Source organism: Rattus norvegicus, chromosome 5 (assembly GCF_036323735.1).
Source record: "Rattus norvegicus strain BN/NHsdMcwi chromosome 5, GRCr8, whole genome shotgun sequence".
In the NCBI taxonomy this organism is placed as follows: domain Eukaryota; kingdom Metazoa; phylum Chordata; class Mammalia; order Rodentia; family Muridae; genus Rattus; species Rattus norvegicus.
Genome location: NC_086023.1, coordinates 53,184,299 through 53,204,490, shown reverse-complemented (window position 1 = coordinate 53,204,490; position 20,192 = coordinate 53,184,299). Strand labels below are relative to the sequence as shown.

The 20,192-nt window shown below is 41.3% G+C and overlaps 1 long non-coding RNA gene across 3 annotated transcripts in view; it reads left to right on the top strand.

Moving 5' to 3' along the window:
- The window catches only part of LOC120102853 (uncharacterized), a 38,095-nt gene that overhangs the window by 2,340 nt on the left and 15,563 nt on the right, over positions 1-20,192 (top strand). The window contains exons 1-4 of one of the 3 annotated variants that reach the window (XR_010051778.1): positions 438-2,091; positions 2,266-2,378; positions 4,426-4,529; positions 13,706-15,251. This is a non-coding gene — a long non-coding RNA (uncharacterized LOC120102853). Of the gene's footprint in view, positions 1-437; positions 2,092-2,265; positions 2,379-4,425; positions 4,530-13,705; positions 15,252-20,192 lie in introns of those variants that run through there. The other 2 variants (XR_005504708.2, XR_005504707.2) reach the window with 2 other exon arrangements.

Sequence of the window (20,192 nt, the reverse complement as noted above, 5' to 3'; positions counted from 1 at the left end):
GTGATTCCAGACAGCAAGCGCTCATATGGATGTTGCTGTGTTTTGTCCACTGGGGTGGCTCCGCACTGTTGTTCCGCGTCATTGAGATGTACGACACACAGAGGTCCTGGTAGTATGTAGAGGACCTTCTCCATATTGACCCACCATCTTGGTGGCCCCTATCACATATGGAGGAAGTAGTCATTTACAACCTGTGGGAGGTACTGTACATAAGTCTTCATCAACACCAGCTTTTATTTTCTCCAAGACGGAACTCAATTTCCTAATAAAGATGTTAATGGTTATCCGTGTCTCAAAATCATCGCAAATCTCTAACTGATGATGTATGCTGAACTTTTTCACTGTATGTATGTCTATGTCTCGAATGGATATATATATATATATATATATATATATATATATATATATATATATATATATATATAATGACTGGGAGTCTGTTGGTTGGCTGGCTGAAGTGATCTGTAGATGGGAACCATTAGTATTAATCTAATCAGAGAGAGATTACAGAAGCTATTACTGTTTAGTTAGTTATTCTTCTGTTCAGAATGAGAGGCCTAGAGTCTGACAGCTGGTAAATTGTACCAACTGTATTCAGAGTTTAAAGATAACATTCGATAATGGAATCAAACGTTGACTTGTGACCTGGTGTTTTATTACCACAAAGGGATGCTCTGTTAAAATGGAGAGAATCACGGTGTTTGGAAAGTGCTCTTCTTGGGGGGGGGGGGTGTGCATATGTGTTTTTCAAGTTCTGTCTGCCCCAAGCTCATCAGCCAGGCAGTAGTGAGCTGTTCTGTTTCCTTCTGAGTTGGGAAGCCAAAAGAGAGGCAAGCATCTGACCAGGGAAAGGCCAGGTATTCTCTGATGCCTCGGACTTCAGTTTGCAGAGATCCCTTTTATATGGGAGGAAATGATTTACAGCCCACGCGCCCTGAGTGTGTCCTGTGCTCCCAGAGGAGACAGCAGGGACGGCAAAGGCAAAGCTGTCAGCATTCCTATTAGGGACACTACGCTAAGGACACGTGTAAACATGACGCGAAATGTAAATGGTCCTTGATCTCTACAAACCAAGGTTGAATGTAGAACCCATGTCCTTCTGAGGAAAGACCTGTCAACTCCTTAGCAGGCGTCACTACTTCCTTCAGGCTTTCTGGCTTTTCAGATCTTTTATTCTTTTAAAATTATAACAGGGCTATGATGAGCCAATTTGCCGCTGTTCTGTGTAATTTGGGTTATTCATTCAGTGGGATGTAGAAGATGAGAACACAGTTAAAGTGGCATATTTAAACTTCAAAGAAAGATCTCAATTTGCAACAGTCCATGTGCTCCTACTTACACTAGGCACAGAGCATTCAAGAAGCAATGGCTGTCTCTGACACAACCGTGGATCCCAAAGAGGACACACATGGAGGTTTCTCCTTCAACTTGCTGTGGCTCACCAGACGCCTCCCCTCCACTTCCAAGGTGATGGACAGCGGTCCCCTTATTCGGGGACTGCAAAGCAAAAGCACCACCATCTTTTAGAGTTTGGGGTTTGGGGCCCAAGTTTGGCCCCCACGTCAATTCGGTGTGTGCGGGGTGATAATCGTTCACATAGGGCTGGAATGCTGGATGATTAAAGATATTTAGGGAATGATCTGGTGACAGGATTTCATTTTAATTCAGAGGGTAGCTTTAGAATTCCACCAGCTGTTGCTGTCTCTCCTCGGAAGTGTTAAAGCGTTTTGTATCGCAGCAGTGGCTCTGCCTTGCGTGGAGGCCTGCAGCCCTGCAGTCCAGGCTCTAGCAGCTGCAGTGTGCGGTCTGAAATGCCTGCTGGTGTGTCATGTTCTGCCAGTGATGTGGCAGGCTAAAGAACCACCCACATCGACTCTGCCTGCGCCTCAGAACCACGAACTGCTGCTGAAACAGGAGGCTCTTGGTCGTGCCACCATCAGAAGGTGTTTGCATCCTGAGGCTGCCTTCAATGGGGAAGCTGGTCGTCAGGCTGAGACAGGAAAGAAAAGAAGGAATGGAGAAGGAAGGATGAGGACCTCCTTCACCTCAGGATACTCTATTAGATGCGGAGACTGTAGCTGTGGCTTCTTGGTGATCTTTCCATACAACTAAACCCGTGTTACTTAGGGAAAATTTTTTTTCTTTCCTTTTCGCCTTCTCACCTTCTTTCATTAACACACCAGATGAGCAGTGGCAAGGAAAGCCAAGAAATGACAGGAAGGCATTTTCTTTTGCTAATGTGTTCTGTTGTGGTTTTGTTGCCAGGCAGAAGATCAGTAATGAGGAGATGGAGCATCCGTACCTTCGAACCGTGTGAGAAGCATGTTCTAACAGAATAAACAAGCAAAGGGTGTAAAAATATAGCAGCAAGGAACCAGGTAAATACAGCCTTTATTCCCCTTGATAAAATGAGTACAAACCTGTCAGCAAAACTCTATAATTAAAAAGACTAAAAAAATATATCTAAATATTTATAGTCTAAAATCTTGGGATAAGCAGCAGGATAGCACTGTCAAAACAGCAAACTATAGCCGGTAGTGAAGACAGACACTTCTTAGTCATGCATAGTCCTCCTTGAATAGACTGTCTTAGTTACTTTTCTATTGTTGTAGTAAGACACCAAGGCAACGCGTTAAAAAGGAAGAGTTTATTTGGGGCTTTAGATTTCCAAGGCACGGTGGACATGGCAGGAAGCATGGTGTCAGGCAACCAGGTGGCGCACCGAGCAATGGTGGAGAGTTTACCACCTGAAACACAGTCATGAGGCAGAAGAAGAGACAGCAGGACTGCTGTGAGCTTCTGAAACCTCAATTCCAGCTGCCAGTGACGCACCTCCTCCAACAAGGCCATGCCTCCTAGTCCTCCCCAAACAGTTCCACCAAACGAGGAATGAGTCTTCAAACCTAAGCATCTATGGAGGCTGATCTCATTCAAACCACCACACTCGTGTTCTTTGTGATTTCTTTGTTTCTTCATTTTGTTTTTACAATTTTGAGTAGAAACCTAAAAAAGAGAAGACAACGACTGTCTTGAGCAAAAAGGAGTACATGCAGTAACAGATCTAGCACCCCCCCCTCCCCAATCTGGTATCTGGAACTTGGGCTCTCAGTAAAAATTGAGAATTTGCAAAAGCCAATGGTGTGTGTGATTACATTGCTTTGTCTAGTTTATCTGTCATTAAAGAAAACAGTTCTAGTTCAGGCCTTATGAAGGACTAGATATAAAAATGGTTGCCTTAAGTTTTTGTTTAAAAAACTATAAATTTAGGCAGAGGTAGGTGAAATTCAGGATATTCTACACCTTCTCTGTGCTGATGATGGCCCAGACTTTTGCTCACCATGTACAGACCTATCTTTTCGAAGAGGTAGAGCTCACACTAATCTTCCCTGCTTCCCTTATTGTCACTGACAGTGTTGAGTAATATAATAAACACAGGAATCATTGGGAAAGAACTCTGGGGAAATTCTTAACTGTCGAGTGATTTCTTCTTGGAAAAGAAATCACACAGGCTATTTTAATTATTGTGCTTACTTCAAGAAAGAACAAAAAATAAATTGTGACTCTTTGAGCTGGGGTGACTTTTATGAAGACCAAAGAAGAGGTTGTGATGTATGAATAATCAACTCTTCGGCAACAATATGGGCTGTATTTAACAGTTGGCTAAATATATGGAAAGGAGTATCAGTTTATGGCCCAAGGGGTATCACTCCTCAGGGTGGGGAAAACGATTATTATGGTGTCATTGATAATGTCTCTCAAAGTCCACGTCTTAAGAGCTAACGCTCAAGGTAGGGACATTAAAAAGCAAGAATGTCTGTGGAGTCGGTCATGGTGGCCCTGCTTTTGTAGAACAGATTGAGAAATATTGCCTTGCCCCTCTACCTTGTGAGGCTATGGCATCCTCCCCTTTCTCTGAGTGCCCATCCGTCTATGGTTATTGCTATTATGTGCTATGCTACAGACTATTGCCTACTGAATGCTAAGTTTTCAACTCAAGGGGACGTAGCTTGCTCATAAAAATCAAGAAGGCATGTGATCGATTACTTCTTAAAATACATTTCTCAAAGCTGAATACTTAGTATTTAAGACTGCACAACTTATATGTCTGTATGAGAATTGAGTTAAATGATGGCAACTTCCTTTTTGTATTGTATATGGTTCCCAGGTATTGGAAAGATGGCTTAAATATAAAAGTTCAGTGCCTAAATCAATTTAGAAGATAGTCATAATTTCTCCAATAAGATCTCATGTAGAAAAAATTGAGGTGACAGTTTCTTAGTGTGAAAGTTATAAGAGAGCACATGGGGAAAATGGACCATTGCCAAATGTCATTTTAGAAAATCTTTGAGTCTCAGATTTTCTGTCGTACAGTGTTACAACTATGCCCTCAGTGCTCTGATTTCTACCCTCCTCTGCATTCTCCAGAGAAAGTCCTCTTCCCTTTCCCAGTACCTTTTACTTCTATGGAGAGGGGGAAGGAAAAAGAGAAGAAAAAAAGAAAAAAGAAGAAACAGGAGGAAAACAAGAAGGTAGGATTTCCAGAATATTTATCTCATGTGCCTCTCAAATGCTGAAAAAGAGCTTAGGTTGGTGTGTGAAATCTTTGACCTGACGCCTTGCATGATATGAAGCAATGGTGGTGTGGACTCTTGCAGACAGTCATGAAGGTCTGACTTTAAATAATTCCCCGCACATTTAGAGAGGGAAAACCTCTGGTTAATTCATTTCTGCCCAAAAATATTTCAAAGATATGGATGAGTGTAGGAAATGGCCTGAAAGCTTGAATATGCTGACACAGACAGAATATTTAACATTTTCCTTTCTAAAGTGGTTCACAGATAATATGATGTCAAGATGGCAAGTTCAGTGTCATGGCAACAATACACCGAGCTTAAAATTCAAGTCATCGATGTCATCTTTAAGGCTTTTATTAGTTTTTTTTTTCTTTTCTTTTTTTATTAACTTGAGTATTTCTTATATACATTTCGAGTGTTATTCCCTTTCCCGGTTTCCGGACAAACATCCCCCTCCCCCCTCCCCTTCCTTATGGGTGTTCCCCTCCCAACCCTCCCCCCATTGCCGCCCTCCCCCCATAGTCTAGTTCACTGGGGGTTCAGTCTTAGCAGGACCCAGGGCTTCCCCTTCCACTGGTGCTCTTACTAGGATATTCATTGCTACCTATGGGGTCAGAGTCCAGGGTCAGTCCATGTATAGTCTTTAGGTAGTGGCTTAGTCCCTGGAAGCTCTGGTTGCTTGGCATTGTTGTACTTTTGGGGTCTCGAGCCCCTTCAAGCTCTTCCAGTTCTTTCTCTGATTCCTTCAACAGGGGACCTATTCTCAGTTCAGTGGTTTGCTGCTGGCATTCGCCTCTGTATTTGCTGTATTCTGGCTGTGTCTCTCAGGAGCGATCTACATCCGGCTCCTGTCGGTCTGCACTTCTTTGCTTCATCCATCTTGTCTAATTGGGTGGCTGTATATGTATGGGCCACATGTGGGGCAGGCTCTGAATGGGTGTTCCTTCAGTCTCTGTTTTAATCTTTGCCTCTCCCTTCCCTGCCAAGGGTATTCTTTTTCCTCATTTAAAGAAGGAGTGAAGCATTCACATTTTGATCATCCGTCTTGAGTTTCGTTTGTTCTAGGGATCTAGGGTAATTCAAGCATTTGGGCTAATAGCCACTTATCAATGAGTGCATACCATGTATGTCTTTCTGTGATTGGGTTAGCTCACTCAGGATGATATTTTCCAGTTCCAACCATTTGCCTACGAATTTCATAAAGTCATTGTTTTTGATAGCTGAGTAATATTCCATTGTGTAGATGTACCACATTTTCTGTATCCATTCCTCTGTTGAAGGGCATCTGGGTTCTTTCCAGCTTCTGGCTATTATAAATAAGGCTGCGATGAACATAGTGGAGCACGTGTCTCTTTTATATGTTGAGGCATCTTTTGGGTATATGCCCAAGAGAGGTATAGCTGGATCCTCAGGCAGTTCAATGTCCAATTTTCTGAGGAACCTCCAGACTGATTTCCAGAATGGTTTTACCAGTCTGCAATCCCACCAACAATGGAGGAGTGTTCCTCTTTCTCCACATCCTCGCCAGCATCTGCTGTCACCTGAGTTTTTGATCTTAGCCATTCTCACTGGTGTGAGGTGAAATCTCAGGGTTGTTTTGATTTGCATTTCCCTTATGACTAAAGATGTTGAACATTTCTTTAGGTGTTTCTCAGCCATTCGGCATTCCTCAGCTGTGAATTCTTTGTTTAGCTCTGAACCCCATTTTTAAATAGGGTTATTTGTTTCCCTGCGGTCTAACTTCTTGAGTTCTTTGTATATTTTGGATATAAGGCCTCTATCTGTTGTAGGATTGGTAAAGATCTTTTCCCAATCTGTTGGTTGCTGTTTTGTCCTAACCACAGTGTCCTTTGCCTTACAGAAGCTTTGCAGTTTTATGAGATCCCATTTGTCGATTCTTGATCTTAGAGCATAAGCCATTGGTGTTTTGTTCAGGAAATTTTTTCCAGTGCCTATGTTTTCCAGATGCTTCCCTAGTTTTTCTTGTATTAGTTTGAGTGTGTCTGGTTTGATGTGGAGGTCCTTGATCCACTTGGACTTAAGCTTTGTACAGGGTGATAAGCATGGATCGATCTGCATTCTTCTACATGTTGCCCTCCAGTTGAACCAGCACCATTTGCTGAAAATGCTATCTTTTTTCCATTGGATGGTTTTGGCTCCTTTGTCAAAAATCAAGTGACCATAGGTGTGTGGGTTCATTTCTGGGTCTTCAATTCTATTCCATTGGTCTATCTGTCTGTCTCTGTACCAATACCATGCAGTTTTTATCACTATTGCTCTGTAATACTGCTTGAGTTCAGGGATAGTGATTCCCCCTGAAGTCCTTTTATTGTTGAGGATAGCTTTAGCTATCCTGGGTTTTTTGTTATTCCAGATGAATTTGCAAATTGTTCTGTCTAACTCTTTGAAGAATTGGATTAGTATTTTGATGGGGATTGCATTGAATCTGTAGATTGCTTTTGGTAAAATGGCCATTTTTACTATATTAATCCTGCCAATCCATGAGCATGGGAGATCTTTCCATCTTCTGAGGTCTTCTTCAATTTCTTTCCTCAGTGTCTTGAAGTTCTTATTGTACAGATCTTTTACTTGCTTGGTTAAAGTCACACCGAGGTGCTTTATATTATTTGGGTCTATTATGAAGGGTGTCGTTTCCCTAATTTCTTTCTCGGCTTGTTTCTCTTTTGTATAGAGGAAGGCAACTGATTTATTTGAGTTAATTTTTTACCCAGCCACTTTGCTGAAGTTGTTTATCAGCTTTAGTAGTTCTCTGGTGGAACTTTTGGGATCACTTAAATATACTATCATGTCATCTGCAAATAGTGATATTTTGACCTCTTCTTTTCCGATCTGTATCCCCTTGATCTCCTTTTGTTGTCTGATTGCTCTGGCTAGAACTTCAAGAACTATATTGAATAAGTAGGGAGAGAGTGGGCAGCCTTGTCTAGTCCCTGATTTTAGTGGGATTGCTTCAAGTTTCTCTCCATTTAGTTTAATGTTAGCAACTGGTTTGCTGTATATGGCTTTTACTATGTTTAGGTATGGGCCTTGAATTCCTATTCTTTCCAGGACTTTTATCATGAAGGGGTGTTTAATTTTGTCAAATGCTTTCTCAGCATCTAATGAAATGATCATGTGGTTTTGTTCTTTCAGTTTGTTTATATAATGGATCACGTTGATGGTTTTCCTTATATTAAACAATCCCTGCATGCCTGGGATGAAACCTACTTGATCATGGTGGATGATTGTTTTGATGTGCTCTTGAATTCGGTTTGCCAGAATTTTATTGAGTATTTTTGCGTCGATATTTATAAGGGAAATTGGTCTGAAGTTCTCTTTCTTTGTTGTGTCTTTGTGTGGTTTAGGTATAAGAGTAATTGTGGCTTCATAGAAGGAATTCGGTAGTGCTCCATCTGTTTCAATTTTGTGGAATAGTTTGGATAATATTGGTATGAGGTCTTCTATGAAGGTTTGATAGAATTGTGCATTAAACCCGTCTGGACCTGGGCTCTTTTTGGTTGGGAGACCTTTAATGACTGCTTCTATTTCCTTAGGAGTTATGGGGTTGTTTAACTGGTTTATCTGTTCCTGATTTAACTTCGATACCTGGTATCTGTCTAGGAAATTGTCCATTTCCTGAAGATTTTCAAATTTTGTTGAATATAGGTTTTTATAGTAAGATCTGATGATTTTTTGAATTTCCTCTGAATCTGTAGTTATGTCTCCCTTTTCATTTTTGATTTTGTTAATTTGGACGCACTCTCTGTGTCCTCTCGTTAGTCTGGCTAAGGGTTTATCTATCTTGTTGATTTTCTCAAAGAACCAACTTTTGGTTCTGTTGATTCTTTCTATGGTCCTTTTTGTTTCTACTTGGTTGATTTCAGCTCTGAGTTTGATTATTTCCTGCCTTCTACTCCTCCTGGGTGTATTTGCTTCTTTTTGTTCTAGAGCTTTTAGGTGTGCTGTCAAGCTGCTGACATATGCTCTTTCCTGTTTCTTTCTGCAGGCACTCAGTGCTATGAGTTTTCCTCTTAGCACAGCTTTCATTGTGTCCCATAAGTTTGGGTATGTTGTATCTTCATTTTCATTAAATTCTAAAAAGTTTTTAATTTCTTTCTTTATTTCTTCCTTGACCAGGTTATCATTGAGTAGAGCATTGTTCAATTTCCACGTATATGTGGGCATTCTTCCCTTATTGTTATTGAAGACCAGTTTTAGGCCGTGGTGGTCCGATAGCACGCATGGGATTATTTCTATCTTTCTGTACCTGTTGAGGCCCGTTTTTTGACCAATTATATGGTCAATTTTGGAGAAAGTACCATGAGGAGCTGAGAAGAAGGTATATCCTTTTGCTTTAGGATAGAATGTTCTATAAATATCCGTTAAGTCCCTTTGGCTCATGACTTCTCTTAGTCTGTCGACATCACTGTTTAATTTCTGTTTCCGTGATCTGTCCATTGATGAGAGTGGTGTGTTGAAATCTCCCACTATTATTGTGTGAGGTGCAATGTGTGTTTTGAGCTTTAGTAAGGTTTCTTTTACGTATGTAGGTGCCCTTGTATTTGGGGCATAGATATTTAGGATTGAGAGTTCATCTTGGTGGATTTTTCCTTTGATGAATATGAAGTGTCCTTCCTTATCTTTTTTGATGACTTTTAGTTGGAAATTGATTTTATTTGATATTAGAATGGCTACTCCAGCTTGCTTCTTCTGACCATTTGCTTGGAAAGTTGTTTTCCAGCCTTTCACTCTGAGGTAGTGTCTGTCTTTGTCTCTGAGGTGTGTTTCCTGTAGGCAGCAGAATGCAGGGTCCTCGTTGCGTATCCAGTTTGTTAATCTATGTCTTTTTATTGGGGAGTTGAGGCCATTGATATTGAGAGATATTAAGGAATAGTGATTATTGCTTCCCTTTATATTCATATTTGGATGTGAGGTTATGTTTGTGTGCTTTCATTCTCTTTGTTTTGTTGCCAAGACGATTAGTTTCTTGCTTCTTCTAGGGTATAGCTTGCCTCCTTATGTTGGGCTTTACCATTTATTATCCTTTGTAGTGCTGGATTTGTAGAAAGATATTGTGTAAATTTGGTTTTGTCATGGAATATCTTGGTTTCTCCATCAATGTTAATTGAGAGTTTTGCTGGATACAGTAACCTGGGCTGGCATTTGTGTTCTCCTAGGGTCTGTATGACATCAGTCCAGGATCTTCTGGCCTTCATAGTTTCTGGCGAGAAGTCTGGTGTGATTCTGATAGGTCTCCCTTTATATGGTACTTGACCTTTTTCCCTTACTGCTTTTAATATTCTTTCTTTATTTTGTGCGTTTGGTGTTTTGACTATTATGTGACGGGAGGTGTTTCTTTTCTGGTCCAATCTATTTGGAGTTCTGTAGGCTTCTTGTATGTCTATGGGTATCTCTTTTTTTAGGTTAGGGAAGTTTTCTTCTATGATTTTGTTGAAGATATTTACTGGTCCTTTGAGCTGGGAGTCTTCACTCTCTTCTATACCTATTATCCTTAGGTTTGATCTTCTCATTGAGTCCTGGATTTCCTGTATGTTTTGGACCAGTAGCTTTTTCTGCTTTACATTATCTTTGACAGTTGAGTCAATGATTTCTATGGAATCTTCTGCTCCTGAGATTCTCTCTTCCATCTCTTGTATTCTGTTGGTGAAGCTTGTATCTACAGCTCCTTGTCTCTTCTTTTGGTTTTCTATAACCAGTGTTGTTTCCATGTGTTCTTTCTTGATTGCTTCTATTTCCATTTTTAATTCCTTCAACTGTTTGATTGTGTTTTCCTGGAATTCTTTCAGGGATTTTTGTGTCTCCTCTCTATGGGCTTCTACTTGTTTATTTATGTTTTCCTAGAATTCTTTCAGGGATTTTTGTGTCTCCTCTCTATGGGCTTCTACTTGTTTATTTATGTTTTCCTGGAATTCTTTCATGGATTTTTGCGATTCTTTCAGGCATTTTTGCGATTCCTCTCTGTAGGCTTCTACTTGTTCTCTAAGGGAGTTCTTCATGTCTTTCTTGAAGTCCTCCAGCATCATGATCAAATATGATTTTGAAAATAGATCTTGCTTTTCTGGTGTGTTTGGATATTCCATGTTTGTTTTGATGGGAGAATTGGGCTCCGATGGTGCCATGTAGTCTTGGTTTCTGTTGCTTGTGTTCCTGCGCTTGCCTCTCGCCATCAGATTATCTCTAGTGTTACTTTGTTCTGCTATTTCTGACAGTGGCTAGACTGTCCTATAAGCCTGTGTGTCAGGAGTGCTGTAGACCTGTTTTCCTCTCTTTCAGTCAGTTATGGGGACAGAGTGTTCTGCTTTCGGGCATGTAGTTTTTCCTCTCTACAGGTCTTCAGCTGTTCCTGTGGGCCTGTGTCTTGAGTTCACCAGGCAGCTTTCTTGCAGCAGAAAATTTGGTCTTACCTGTGGTCCTGAAGCTCAAGTTCGCTCATGGGGTGCTGCCCACGGGCTCTCTGCAGAGGCAGCAACCAGGAAGACCTGTGCCGCCCCTTCCGGGAGCTTCAGTGCACCAGGGTTCCAGATGGTCTTTGGCTTTTTCCTCTGGCATCCGAGATGTGTGTGCAGGGAGCAGTCTCTTCTGGTTTCCCAGGCTTGTCTGCCTCTCTGAAGGTTTAGCTCTCCCTCCCACGGGATTTGGGTGCAGAGAACTGTTTATCCGGTCTGTTTCATTCAGGTTCCTGCGGTGTCTCAGGCAGGGGTCCTGCCGCTCCTGGGCCCTCCCCCACGGGAGCCCAGAGGCCTTATACAGTTTCCTCTTGGGCCAGGGATGTGGGCAGGGGTGAGCAGAGTTGGTGGTCTCTTCTGCTCTGCCGCCTCAGGAGTGCCCACCTGACCAGGCGGTTGGGTCTCTCTCTCACCGGGTCTGGGAGCAGAGAGCTGCTGCGGGCCGGGATCCGCGGGTGTCGCTTTTATTAGTTTTTATTGAGTAAGTGTAACATTTAGAACAAGAAACATTAAAATATGCTTGTTATAAAGAAAAGCAACTGTAGACATTTAAATCAAAGTTCTACCCTATTCTCCTATCATGCAACTGTTTATAGAATATGTGCAGACATAATCAGTGGAATGCATTCCTGGAAGTGGAAGTCTTTAGTCAAACTTCTCTTCCTTACAGATATTGACGGAAAATACCTATTGCAAACCCAGTGCTTTAAATAGATCTGATTGACTAAGCACACATCTGGATTTAAATGAAATCCTGAGCTGGTCCCATCTCCAGGACAGTGTTCAGCTAGCTTAAAAATGGTAGACCATGGACAAGTGCCATCTGCCACAGACTTTGCAAGTGTGAGGGACCAGGAGAAAAGCTTTGCTATTGTAATGGGGTGAGTGAAATTAGGAGCTAAAATAGAATGTATTACAGCAGGCAGGGCAGTTCCACTCAATTAAAACATGTCCTGCATCTCACAGAACTTTCAGATGTCTTGACATTCATGTTTCTGAGAGACTGCTCGTCATCATCTAATCTGAGAACCTGACTACATTTTGCCTATAGGTATAATTGTGTTTTGGTTGGTTGGTTGGTTGGTTGTAGCTTTAATATACATTGTAATTCCAGGCATATAACCAGAATGCAATTATGATTTAAACACTTTGGAAAGCTGAATTGTTGTGATATGTAACCATGATACATCTTCAATCTATTTTTATTCCTAGTGGATGTACTATGCATGATTCTATGTATACGTTGGCCAGGCCACCATCATATATGTAATTTTATACATAGTGATACAGGTAGTATATAGAAACTTTCTTCTTTACCAATTTGTATATTATTATTATTTGGAGTATTACAGAAAATCTGTTACAGAAAAACTATGCATGAAGTGAATTGTGTTATCTATCCATTTTATCACACTCAGAATTACACTACAATGAACTTGTTGGAGAAAGAGGGATTAGAGTGTGGTAGGCTTGAGACCTGCTGTTGTAGAGTGTGCTCTTCTCATCAGGATACCAACTAATTTGCGTGACCCTTGGTTCTCTGGCTCCTCTTGCTCTTGACAAGAGCAAGAACCCAGAGGATTTTTCCAGTCTTACACAACATCAGCAGAGAACACAATTCAAATGGGCAGTTGGTGATCTGAAGAGCTTCTCTACCTAGCATTTTTTTCAGTTCAGTCAGTGTAGTGACTGTGAAGCCCAATGATGAGAAGTAAGAAGCACGTACCTACCCTCTGCCTATGCTCTTTAGCTGATATTTTGTGGAAGATTTAGATTCAGAAGTAGAAAGTATATTTGCAAATTCTCTCTCTCTCTCTCTCTCTCTCTGTGTGTGTGTGTGTGTGTAAGTGTGTGTGTGTGTCTTATTGTACATTGTGATAACAAGAGTTGGACTTCCATATTTTCAGGACAAACTTAATTTCATAACTAAAATATCCATTACATTTTAGACTATTTTTCAGTATCTCTTCTCCTCCTAAGGTGACTTAACATTTTTTTCTGACTTTAAGTTTACAGTACATGAAAATCCTTTCTCCGCAGTGTGGTCTGCATTACAAGACCGGCACTCAGAGAGGACTGGAGTCTGAAGTCATCGCTAAGACATCAGCCCCACCCCTGCCTGAGCTCTCTGCTTTGTCCTTTTTAGGCTGAGCACTTAGAACAGTGCCTAATTCACTCTTCAAATCACCGACTGCATTAATGAATCCTGGAAAAACAAAAATACACTCCCTTTATATTTTCGGGTTATAGAAGTTACCCCAATGCTTATCATGTAACTTTACTCAGGTCTCAAAGACCAGAAATCTTTGTTCCAACTCCACTGAACTCAGCCACTAATCTACTCAATTGATCACTAAGAACTAGCATTGTACTGGATCTTGTCAGCTAGGAATTCTGCCCATATTTGATGATCGAGAAATGAGGAAATTCTTCCAAAGGCAGCTCATTTTCCTTAGTTTTTTAAAAATTATATCCATTATCCATATGTGTAAGTGAGAGGTGTGTGTGTGTGTGTGTGTGTGTGTGTGTGTGTGTGTGTGTGTTTGGGCACACATTTGTAGAGGTCAGAGTTTTCTCCTTCTGCCATGTGCTTTGTTTTCATGTCTGTTTTTCATTCTTTATGTTTTGCAAAATAAAATTTATTATTTTGTTTCTTTCTAACAGCACTGAAAGGTGAGGTGCCGGTCCTGCTTGATGACATGGATAAGGCTGCCACACAGTGTATGGAGAGAAGGTTTCATCAGACAGCGCTCACTCGTGGGATGCCGCAGAGTGTTTCAGCCATTTCCCTGCACCATGTGCTGCAAGTGGTACGTGTTGGCAGTTTTATATAGGGAAGGAGACCACAGGCAGCAACAGATGACTTGGCACCATTCCCAGCCTTTTCTGCCTTTCCCAAGGCACATGCTTGAAATGCTGGTTGTCCGGCTCCAGAGCTGGTAACATATCCCATAAAATCACCGCTTAATCAGAAAGATGAACACAAGAAGACCGATTGAGACTAAAGAAACGGGGAATCATGGATGCTCTTTGTGTGTTTCTCTACTTACCCACTTTTGGCAAATATCCCCTGAAATTGTATATCTTTCAAGCCTTGCCCAGTTGCATCATGATAGAGCAATTCGTGTTGAGGAATGAGGTTGATACAAAAACAAAAAGATGAGGTCCCTGGGCTTAAGATGAGGTCACTGGGCTTGGGGATTTTACAGTGTGGTAGGGAGATAGACAGCAGTGCTGATCTATGCACGTAGCAGATGCCATTGAAGTACAGAATGCTGTGGAAACAGAAGAGGGGGAGTAACTCATTCTTCCTAGAATAAGAGTTAACATTCTCGGAGACCATTAGGGAAGGATGCACTGGAATGAGACTTGCTATTGCCTAAAAGAATAAAAGACAATTTAACAAACATTCTAGGCATAGGTACGCAACATGTGCTCCTCAGAAGTTTAAAGAATGGCAAACAGCAATCGAGGATCTTAGAATACTTAACAGGTGGAAGGCTAGAAAATGTAACCGTTGAAACCAAACAAGGACATTTGGAAACTCATTAGAAACTTGGATTTAAAGAAGTGACAAAATCGTTATAGTAGAGGATAGATTGCAGAAAGGACAGGCTGAAGACAGAGATCATTTGCACACTTCTAGCAAAGTGTTAGGGAGAGATGGCCAGTGCCTCATCTTTCAACAATGGCCTTCGGTTGCTGGGAAAACCCCCATGACCTAGGAGACAACAGTGCTTGAACATACTGCACAGACGGTGCATTGAATGAAGTGAAGGGACAGCAGACCACAGAAAGTTATCAGACAGCAATCACTAGAAAACTGTTCTTAATGCAATTCAACATTTAAAACATGGCTTCTCCATTGTAGAAATAAAGTTTATCCATATAGCAAATTCACTCCATGAATCTGCTTGCCTCACTTCAATCAGCAGAGAAATTCTCATTTGAGAGTTTCCTGACTTCAAAGGTGACACAGGTTCAGGCGTTAGTCATTCTGAAGGTGATTTCTCTTAACTTCCGAGTCTTCCATTAAACTTACTTTTTTTGTCCTATGTTTAGTATGCAGATCAATTGGGGGTTTCATTTGTTTGTCTGTTTGATTTATTCTCCCTCCATTTTTAGTCAGTCCTATTCTTTATCTTTTAACTGGAACATTGTGCTTACAAATCAACTCATGAAGTTATAATAAAAGCCACAATTAAGATTGCGTGGTGCTTCCTAGTTAATATGCACACCAGTCCTCTTCTTTTGAAGTAGGTAGAGCAGATTTTCGCATAGGAAATTAGAGACTTTCTTCCAATGGCATGTGCACGTCGTACAGCAAAAACGGTGAACTGGGACTTTGGTCCTCACTAAGTGGTCTGCTCTTTCCTTGACACTCTATGCTTCCCATGGACCATTTGCAATTCAGATGACTCATCTGCATATTTTTTCAGTCCACATCTGCAGAGAGAAAGAGTATTGGTTCAGAACTTTTTTTAAAAAATTGGCATTTTAATATAAATGGTACTTTGTTACTTAAAAAAAATTAAATTGATCTCACGTTTACAATTGTGTTGAGTTGACAGTGTGTTTTAAAAAAAGGAATATTTTAAAAATTGACCTTCGCCTTAATGGAAATTTTCTTTTGAAGATGACTTTAAAGACTCGAACTTTGAACTAATTCATTCCTTTATCTGCCCATCCAACAACCTCTTCTTCAACTTTAAAGATACAGGGTGATCTGGCCCAGAACATCCATTTTCAGTAGACTTTGGAAAACTAACTTGTTTTCCAGTGACAATTCAAAAGAGACTTATTTATTTATTTTTGAAACAACATTATATTGTGAATACAAGGAAAAGAATAAAATATAGTTTCTGTCAACAACTCAGACTCAAGATCGCCTGGCTCCTCCACGGTGGATCCAGCATCTCATATCTTCTGAATTGTTCTCTCATTTCCTGTTTTACCAAGACCCCCAACCCTTTCTAAAAGGAAGGCTTTGTACAGACACACCAATCCTTGTCAAGTTTTACTTAATTATAAGCAAACACTGGAAAGTAAATAGCATCCTATGAATGATAGGTAAACAGAAAAATCACATCATGTACAAATATAGCTTTAAACCAAAGCAAATAAAAGAAAAAAGACAACAGAAAAAAAAAGTAAAAAAGAACAACCCTATGGGTAAAGGGTGATCTGGCCCAGAACAGCCATTTTGAGTAGACTTTGAAAAACTAACTTGTTTTCTAGTGACAATTCAAGAGGCATTCAAGGATTGTATAACTTGAATAAATAATTAAGTAAGTAGTGGAAGATGGCTTAATTTAAAAAACATGAACACCAAGTTTAAAAAACAGAATTGGGAACAGCCAAGCAGACAATAGATGTTGAAAAAAAAAGACTCTGTTACAAATGATCAAAATTCCTAGGACATTGAAAAAATCGTTAAAATAATGGAAGTACTCGGGGACATGTACATGCGGAGTGTTACAGATATCCAATAAAAAAGCCTACGTCTCCTAAGGGGCCAGAAACAAAGAGCCAAGTGTTAATCAGAAGAAAACTTTTGCTGGTCCAAAGAAATTCAGCCTAATATTCAAAAGTTAAAAGAATAGTTACAATTCCCAGGCAAACGGGGTAAGGAAATAACAATGAGAATACAGTGATCCTAGATGCTCCCGGCCCCATTCTGTCCTGCCTCATACACGGCAAACCAGAAACAGCCCTTTGGCTCTTCCAGAAACAGGAAGTGAGAAATAGGAGAATATTGTGGCTTTTAAGCCTTTCTTGGGGAGCTAGGGTCCTGGGAACTCGCTGGCTATCGAAAAGAAAGAGATGTGAACCCGTAACAATTCTTGTTAGCTACAGCTGTCCCTAATGACTGTCACAAAGCCCTGATCAAGGTTACTCTGCAGATGGTAATCTCTGATGGTTCAATGAGTCTAGTACTTAATGAAAGGATTAGAAGTACAAACAAGGAGAGTAAGGAAGCCAGAGGTTATCAACAATGGGAACCAGTTGGTGTTGTTGCTGGAGCTGAAAAAGCAAGGGAGAGCAGAGAAGGCGGGCCTGGAAGGGTGCTGGGCCTGGAGCTGCACTTCTCTGGCACTGCCAGAGATGCTGTTGCTCAGGGAACCAGTGAGGATAGGCATCATGGGTCCCTCCCCCTCCTGCTGTACCTCCCATAGGCTAATTAAACCAGGAGGCATCCAGCAATGGAGCCACCAAAGACAGAGATTAGTCCTCAGTCCTCTAGAGGATCTGAGGGGTGGGGGGAGGATCTGAAACAGATCAGGAAGGTAGGCCAGGGACTTATATAAAGAGAATAATTGGTAACACACCAATAATCAAAGAAGTACAACTGAGAAATATCCAGCTAGCCTTGGGAGGGAAAATGTTTTGGTATAGGAATTCTATATTCAATTAAACTGGTGTATGTGCAAATGAAATGAAAACAGTCACACCGTCAAGGCCAGGCCTAAGCTAGCAGACTTCTGGAGAGTTAGGGAGTACAAGACGGAGACCTTTACTCGGCTCCCTGACTTACAATCATGCTTTTAAAAAAATCAATTTGTAATAAACAGTGCTGAGATTTCTCTAGCAATTTAGACTCTACTGGTTGCAGGGCTGTGAAGCTGTAAGTTAATTGACAAGGGACAGGCTAATAGAAAAAAATGATGCAGGAATACCCAGAAGAGTTTTGGGTAAGGTTTGTATAGCAGCCTGCAGGAGGGACAGAGGAAAGGGCCACACAAGGAAGTCTCTGGTGAGGGTTCTTCACACACTGCTTTTTGTTATTGTTCAGATGCCTGTGGTCAGCATCCCGGAAGTGTTTTGTGGCATCTGGCTCTTCATTCTTGTCTGATAAAGGAAGCTGAGGCAGGATTTATTTTTCTCCATTCCAGGCGTCTTCACTTTGAAGTCATCTGGTTTGCTAGAGCCTTGAAATGGCTGTGGAAGCAGAAGCACAAAGTGGCATAGGGAGGCCTCACAAGAGAACAAAGTGGGCTATCCTGAGGGACAAATGACTAGATATCTGGCAAAAATGCTCAAGAGGTATCCTGGGGATAATGTTGGACAAGCTAATGCAGAGTTCATGGATGTGTGGTTTGCCTGGAAATCTCAATGTTAGAGTCTAGTGAACCTATTCTGAAAAGACACTGGTGTCTCTTAATCTGCTAGATAGACTATTGAAACAAGAATTTCTCTAGGAATCTCATGCTGGGAGAAGGAGAAAGTCCCATCCAGAGAACAATTTGTCTCTCAGAAAGAGATCTCACTCAGGTCTAATTTGTCAGAGCCCCTCACAGATTGAAATCGAAGCCCAGGCAATGATGGGACAATAGTGGGCAGGACCATACCTTGACTAGGAAGGCTTACATTTACACCACATTAGTCTTCTATTCAAACTGTGATCTTAACTCAGGACCCCTTACTTTGGATGACTGTATCTTTTGTCCCTCTTCCAAATCACATCAAATAAATCTCCTCTTCTGATTTCCACTACTAATTTTGACTTTTTGAGGTAGACAGTCACACCAAGTTGAGTAACAAAGATCGCACATCTCAAAGGCCTACAAAAAACTTCACAGGGCATCATACCTGAATTAATTACATTTGTCATCTAGTACCAGGGAAACAAAAACCAACAAAACACGCGATTTCATGCAACCTACATGCAGGGAGGTTACAAGTGAGCAGATTTAAGGCAGCTTTTGCTAGAGCTGTGCATGGAGGTAAGAGGGGCCGGCCTTACCTGACCAATACAGGAGTGGGCTGATACCCACTCATGGGCTAGGATAGAGTTGAGTCGCTGTGCTGATCACAACATTTAGGGTGTCTTACCCTCAGAACTTTGCTGTTACCATGAGATGGACTCTAAATGATGTGTCACTACTAGATTTCACAGAAGCAACCTTGCTAATGAAAAAGTAGAAGAACTGATTTCTCAGTGGGGTTTGTGGGGGAAGCCTCTACAACAGAGCACACTAATCACACACACTTATTTAATTAGTATTTAGTGGCACAGGAGGCTTTAGAAGTGAAACAGGAAACAGGCTGTGCTTTTCTGCTAAGTCTGATGAAGCAGTTGCACAGAGGCTATCATTAAACAAAGAGGAACTCAGAAGGCTTGCAAGTGTATCCTGAGGTCAAAGAGGTTTATAATTCCCAGAGAAGACCAGAAATTTCCTCTTCATGTTTTAGAGTGGGGCAGAAGGGCAGGAGAAAACTGAAGATACCCAGTATCTCCTCAACGCCAAAGTGTTAGACAGTAGGGTTCGCTATCTGAAAGCTATCAGACTCCTACCCACAAAGCTCTGCTGTTGAAAGCTGCCTTGGCAGCCATTTTCATCCGTGTTCATCTGTGCTAGATCACAGCAAGAGAAATAGTGTGGGAACACTCATTTTCCCAGGGACGTAGCGAGCTACAGATTAAATGTTTTATCAAAAAAATCTAACTTTAAAATTACCTAATCAAATAAAGATACACAGTCTCCTCCAAGTCATTCTGTGTAAAAAGCCTATGCATTGACTGACCAAGATCCTCTCCTTTGATCAGGTCTCTCAGCCCTCAGCTCTCCGAGACCCAACTCGGGCTTCTACCTCTGTTCTTGAAGAACCCAGCTCTATGGGGATCCTACCTATGCAGTTTAGTCAGAGTTCACAGCCCACCCCAATACTGAATCATGCTGGGCACTCCCCGCTGCCAGCTTCCTGGATAAGATCATTCCGGTCCACCTTCATTGTAAGGTCTGGTTAGTGAAGAATTCGTCCAGCCTCTTAGTCATTTTCCCACCGCTGACTCCCATCTTTGCTCTTCTGTGCTGAGTTACACCCCATCTACTTCTTTGCTGCAAAGACTTCATTAGAAATAACTCCCAAACTTAGCAAAAATAGGTCCGATAAAGCGTGCCACACTACTCTAATGTGCCAGGGTGATTTTGCTTTTTTTTTTTTTTTTTTTTTTGGTTCTTTTTTTCGGAGCTGGGGACCGAACCCAGGGCCTTGCGCTTCCTAGGTAAGCGCTCTACCACTGAGCTAAATCCCCAGCCCGATTTTGTTTTTTAAAGAGGACACATTTTAGTAGACATTCTTAATAATCCTATGGGGCCGCAGACCGTGCCCCAAGCCAGAGTCAGTCACTCATCCTAAATCAAAGGAG